Here is a 6,809-nt window from a genome sequence, read left to right as displayed (position 1 = left end):
GTGGTTAAGCCCCAGATCCCTAGGTGTTGGGGCAGGGATCCCCATGTTAATGAGGGTCCTGAGGAATCATGGGAAACTTTAGCCCTTCTCTTGGGCAGCTCAGGGAGCGGGGATGCAGGCTTTTGCTGTGGCTGGGTCTGCATAGAACTCTCCAGCCCAGGGCCTGGCCTCTTAGAACCCACCAAGCCCAGGGCTGCCGGAGGGAGGATGTGGCCACAGCAACAAGTTCCAGGAAGCAGCCCCAAGCTTGTGACCCTGAGCCCCGCTGGGGTCCAGGCCCTGGGCAGAGACCGCTTCCTGGAAATGTCTCACCTGGGTGTAGGGGAGGGACTGAGGGAGACAGTGTGGAGCCAGGCAGGGCCCCACGTCTGCCCTCCTGTCCCGCCCAGCAAAGCCCACACAGGGCCCTGGGGCCAGCTCTTGGGAGCTTCCAGAGGAAGGAAGGGGGATGGAATGGGTGGAGTCTGGGGCTGCTGTTCAGGGCGAGGGACTCAGAGAAGACGTGTGGTGAACGGATGACATGTAAACGCCAAAGGGACCACAGATGAAGAGGTTTCTGTGTGTAGTTTTGTTACTGTTATTTCAGAAAGGGACGTACGTGTGTGTGTGTATGGGGGGCTCTTGACAGTAGGGCTGCCAGATAAAATATCAGACACCCAATTTGGGGGACGTACTAAAACATTATTCATCGTCGGCCTGAATTCAGATGCAGCAGCGCATTCTGTGTATCGATGTGTTTTGATTTTTGCTAAACCTGGAAGCTCTAATGAGACCAGCATTGGCTCAGGAGTCTGGGGTGTGGACCCTTCACCCTCTAAATCCACTCAGGTTGTGCTGATGGGGCAGCCCCTCTGCCCACCAATGAGTCCCCCTTGTTCACAGCCCACTCAGCCTGAGGTGTTCCTATTGCCAGCCAAAGCCACCGCCAGAAACCCCAAGGGGTCTGCCTTGGGTGTCCCCACCCCTGCTGTCGGCCCTGGCACACACCTAGCCTCCATCCCCTGCAGAGGCCCCACTGGTCTCCCTGCCTCCCCACTCCCAATTCCAGCTTCATCCAGAAGCCAGAGGGCGTTTTCCATCCTGCAGCCTGCCCATGTCCTCCCCTGTGGAAGCCCTTCCATGGCGCCCCCTCTTCATTGCCAAACTCCCCACTGGAACCGGAAAGGCCCAAGGTCCAGCTTGTGTCCCCCTCTCCAGCCTGTCTCTTACCCCTCCTTCCTCCTCCTCCTCGGTGCTGCTGCACTCAACAGCTTTCAGTTCCCTGAACAGGTTCTCTCTCGTCTCTGGGCTGTTCTGTGGGAGGCTCTCCCTGTGCTCCTCATTTGTGGATGATGACAAATCCTTAAAGTCTCAGCCTTGCCTATCCTCATTCCCCCAGACTGGGAAGTGGTCTCTGACCTTCAAATCTAGGGTGGGGCCTCCTTTCAGCCCCACGACCCCACCCTTCCCTGTGACAGACATTATTTCTCTATATTATGACTGTCCCTGTCTGTCTCAGCTGCCAGACTGAGAGTATTTTGGAGACAGGTGCTGTGTCTCATTGGCTCATTCATTCATCCGTCACGTGATTGTTAAACACTTGTTATATTCCAGGCACTGCACTGGTTGCTGAGGGTATATAAATGAACAAGTCATCACATTCTTGTGGGGGAGGAGTGTCTTACACTAAACAATTTAATGAATAGATGTAAGATATGACAGGTGGTGACATGGGCTGTGAAGAAAAATTAAGGAGGGTGAGGGAATAGAGTGGCCAGGAGCGGGGTTTCAGCAGAGGGAGCTGAAGAACGAACCCGTGGCACTGGATGCCTGGAGGGGAGGCTGCTCCCAAAGCCAGTCTCACTGCAATTTTTCCATTTGATGATAGTGAACTTCGGAAGAGCTAGGGGTGGGGAAGATGGGAAGTTGAACTCCTCTGAGATAAAACTCTCTGAGGGGGCTGAGGTGGTCCTGGGTTGGGGTGCCCCCTGCTACTGGCAAGAGAGAAGCAAACTCCACGTGGAGGAAAGCTTCCCTCAGTTAAGCCAGGAGGATGCCCAAAGTGAGAGCAATACACTTGTATGGGCTTCAGTACAAAACTTACTAAATCACAAGAAAGTAAGCCACCATGAGTGAGAGTTGGCAGAAAAGAAGGAAGCAACAGATTTGGACCCGGGGGACGGAATAGCCATACATGAAACGTTTAAAGAAACACAAGGTGCAGTCACAAAGATGAGCATAGAAATGAACAGAAATGAAGAGAGCGAGAGAGATCTGGGGAAAAACCAACGGAACTTCTAGAAATAAAAACTATGACCTCAAGTTGGATGCGGTGGCTCATGCCTTTAATCCTAGTGACTCAGGAGGCTGAGGTGGGAGGATCGCTTAAGACTAGGAGTTTGAGACCACTGCAGGTGACATAGCAAGACCCCCATCTCATAAAAAGAATAGCCAGGCATGGTGGGGCACACCTGCAGTTCCAGCCACTTGGGAGACTGAGGAGGGAGGATTGCTTGAGCTCAGATGTTTGCGGCTGCAGTGAGCTGTAATCCCGCCACTGCACTCAAGCCTGAGTGACAGAGCAAGACCTCGCCTCTACTAAAAAAAANAAAAAAAAAAAAAAAAACTCAAAATCTAAAATTCAGCAAACAGTAAACAGTGGAATAGAGAATTAGCCCAGCATGGTGCTATGTACCTGTTGTCCCAGCTGCTCAGGAGGCTGAGGTGGGAGGATGGTTTGAGCCTGGGAGCCAGAGTTTGCAGCGAGCCGAGACCGCACCACTGCACTCCAGCCCGGGCGACAGCGCCAGACCTTGTGTTAACAAAAAAAGAAAAAACAAAAGAGGAGAATTAGTAAGCTGGGGGTTACACACAGAGAGAATGCAGCAGAGGTAAGAAGACGGATAACATGAAAACAGATGAAGAGATACAGAGAATGAGAACGAGAAGATCTTATATTGGAGTCCCAAAAGAAGAAAATAAAGGCAATGGGAAAGTGGTGGTTTTTGAACATGAAATGGCTGCACATTTTCTAGAAGCGATGAAAAAACAGTCTCGGAACCAGGAAACACAAAGCATCTTAAGCATAATACACAAATCCAGGCTTTTACACATTTTATTGAAACCACAGAATGCCAGCGGCAGAGAAATGGTGAAAGCACACAGAGAGAAAGGACAGATGGCCTACCAAGGACAATAGAACGTGAGCTGGCTTCTTAACCACTGTGACAGAAGCTAGGAGGCAGGAGTAATAGCTTCAAAGTGATGACAGCAAATAAATGTCCACTTAGAACCGTGTTCAGCAGGGGGTGGGCATGGTGGCTCACTCCTGTAATCCCAGCACTTTGGGAGGCCAAGACAGGTGGATCACCTGAGGTCAGGAGTTCCAGACTAGCCTGGCCAACATGGCGAAACACCATCTCTACTAAAAATACAAAATTAGCCGGATATAGTGGTGCATGCCTGTAATCCCAGCTACGTGGGAGGCTAAGGCAGGAGAATTGCTTGAACATGGGAGGCGGAGGTTGCAGTGAGCTGAGATCCCGCCATTGAACTTCAGCCTGGGTGAGAAGAGCAAAACTCCACCTCAAAAAAAAAAAAAAAAAAAAAAAAAAAAACCAAAAAAAAAAAAAAAAAAAAAAAAAAAAAGGAAAAACAAAGTATGTCCAGCAAAACTGTTACCAGTGGCAGGTATCTGAGTTACCACTGGCAAACCCGTTTGAATCTACAGCAACCTCAATTCTTGCCTCCTCAGAGGAAAGAATTTGACTGAGGGGCATAAGGAAGAAGGAGAAGCTTGGCAAGTTTCAGAGCAGGAGTGAAAATTTATTAAAAAGCGTTAGGGCTGGGCGCGGTGGCTCACACCTGTAATCCCAGCACTTTGGGAGGCCGAGGCGGATGGATCACTTGAGGTCAGGAGTTTGAGACCAGCCTGGCCAACATGGTGAAACCCCATCTTTACTAAACACACAAAAATTAGCTGGGCATGGTGGCGGGCACCTGTAATCCCAGATACTCGGGAGGCTGAGGCAGGAGAATTGCTTGAACCCAGGAGGTGGAGGTGGCAGCCAGCTGAGATCATGCCACTGCACTCCAGCCCGAGTGTCAGAATGAGACTCCATCTCAAAAACAAAACAAAACAAAGAGCTTGAGTAGGAAAGGATGAAGAAGAAAAGTACAACTTGGAAGAAGCCCAGGCAGTTGACTTGAGAAACCGACTACACAGCTTGACCTCCTGACTTGGGTCAGATACCTTGGCATACTTCCAGGATCTTGCCTTGCTTCCTCCCACCCTGACCCTGAGATCTTACTGGGAAGCTGCTGATCGGCTGCAGGTGTTTTCTATTAGGAGCCTGCCTTTCCCCCAGCACTGGCTGTGACCAATTATTACTTTACAGAAACAGTTAACCACCTGACCATCACCTGATGGTCACCCAACACTCCTGGTGTGTGTGTGTGTGTGTGTGTTGGGGGGAAGCCCTTTCCTCAACATTTACAGGTAAATAAAAGCTGAGAATGATCCAAAGAAACTCCCAAAGTGTGCACTTCAAGCAGGAAAATGACCAGAAGGTCAGCCTAAGATGCAAGAAGAAGCAATGGTGAGCTCAGAAAATGGTAAAAGTCTGGGCACAGTGGCTCACACCCGTAATCCCAGCACTTTGGGGCACTGAGGTGGGAGGAAAGCGTGAGCCCAGGAGTTCGAGACCTGTCTGGGAAACATGGTAAAACCCGTCTCTACTAAAAATACAAAAATTAGCTGGGCATAGTGGTGTACACCTGTAGTACAAGCTACTTGGGAGGCTGAGATGGGAGGATTACCTAAGCCCAGGGAGGTTGAGGCTGCAAGGAGCTGTGACTGTGCCACTGCACTCCAGCCTGGGTGACAGAGTGAGACCCTGTCTCAAAAATAGATAAATTTTTAAAAAGTAAGAGTAGCTAAAGCCTATTCAAAAATCATCTGTATAAAATAATAATTTTATTTGTAATGTTAAGAATGAATCTGAAATGATGGAGAATAATAGTGTATAAATCAGGAACAGTGAGACTGGAGCTATGGTGTCCTAAAGTGCTAGCTAGCGTTTGTGAGGAGGGGTAGGGAGGGTGTTAACATATTGTTTAATGTGAGATGTTATTAATTAAATACACATGGCAAAACTTCAAGGTTTAATTGCCTTTAGCTCAAAAGAAAGCAACTTCAAGGGCAAAAACTAAAGGAAAACAAAAAACACCAAAAACTGGAATGTAGACATTTTATTCCAGTAGAGAGAAAAAAGTGGGATAGGTAAAACAATCAAACTCAAAGTAAAAGAAACAGAAAAAGTGGAACTAATAGAAATCCAAAAGTAATATAATAGAAACATACCCAAATATATCCATGATTACAATAAATATAAACGGACTAAATGGACCAGTTAAAAGCAAGAGATATTAAGATTGAATGCAAAAACAAAACCCAGGTGTATGCTGTCCACAAAAAACAGCTGAAGTAAAAGGACATGGAAAGGTTGAAATTAAAAAGATGAATGAAGGCTGGGCATGGTGGCTCACACCTGTAATCCCAACACTTTGGGAGACTGAGGAAGGAGGATCACTTGAGCACAGGAGTTCATGACCAGCTTGGGCAATACAGAGAGGCTTCATTTCTAAAAAAAAATTTTTTTTTGAAAATCGCGAGGCATAGTGGTGTGCACCTGTAGTCCTCTAGGCTCTCTTTGGTTATTCTTTCCTTCACGTATCTTGATTCATCTTTTTTTCTTTTTTTGAGACAGTCTTACTGTGTTGCCCAGGCTGGAGTACACTGGTATGATCACAGCTCATTGCAGCCTTCACTTCCAGGGCTCAAGTGATCCTCCTGCCTCAGCCTTCCAAATAGCTGGGACTACAAGCACATGCCACCACACCCGGCTAATTATTTTATTTTTTATAGTGACAGAGTTTCACCATGTTGTCCTAGCTTGTCTCAAACTCCTGGCCTCAAGGGATCCCTCTGTCTTGGTGGCCCAAAGTCCTGGAATTACAGGTTTGAGCCACCAAACCTGGCCTGGGACCTTTTTTTTTTTTTTTTTTTTTTTTTTTTTTTTTTTTTTTTTTTTTTTTTTTTTTTTTTTTTTTTTTTTTTTTTTTTTTTTGAGATGGAGTCTTGCTCTGTTCCCCAAGCTGGAGAGCAGGGGCACAATCTGGGCTCACTGCAACCTCCGCCTCCCAGGTTCATGCCTCAGCCCGCTTCTCCTGCCTCAGCCTGCTGCCCTGGCCTTTCCCTCTTCAGTGAACCAGCCAGAGGTCCACACCACCTTCCTCCAGTGCCCAGATGACCCTGACCACCCCGGGGCAGGGCTGCACCCAGTCACTTGCCTTGGGAGCAGGAGGGGGCCCACCTGTCGTAGTGACCACGGATCAGGGGCCCTTTCCCACCAGCCAGTGCTGGGAGCTCTGCCTGGGAATGACAGCTGATCAGAGCCCTGCTCAGGGGAAGGAGCCGCTGTCCTTCCAGTCCTGCCCCTGGAGGTGTCCTTGGGGACAGGGAAGGGGCTCTGGGCAAGCCTGGCAGTGTCCACAGACAGCTTGAGTGTGGCTGAGGTGGGGAGGGACGGGCTGGTGGGGCCCACCCCTCACCTCACCACCCAGTGGTGGAAGGGTGGTTGCCACCACCCTTCCTTCCCAGCCTGAACTGGCCCTGTGCCACAGGCCCGGCTCTCTGCTGCCCCCTGCTGGCCACACGGCCCGGAGCCCCCGCCCAAGGGCTTGGAGGGGGCGTGGTCTCGAGGAGGGGCAGGCACTCCTGGGCCTGGGGGAGCCTTGTGGCCAGCGGAAAACATCCCCCACGTGGAAAC

This window comes from Cebus imitator, unplaced genomic scaffold (genome assembly GCF_001604975.1).
Source record: "Cebus imitator isolate Cc_AM_T3 unplaced genomic scaffold, Cebus_imitator-1.0 Scaffold297, whole genome shotgun sequence".
Lineage (NCBI taxonomy): Eukaryota > Metazoa > Chordata > Mammalia > Primates > Cebidae > Cebus > Cebus imitator.
The sequence above is the reverse complement of the archived record's forward strand: the minus strand, read 5'-3'. Positions refer to the sequence as shown.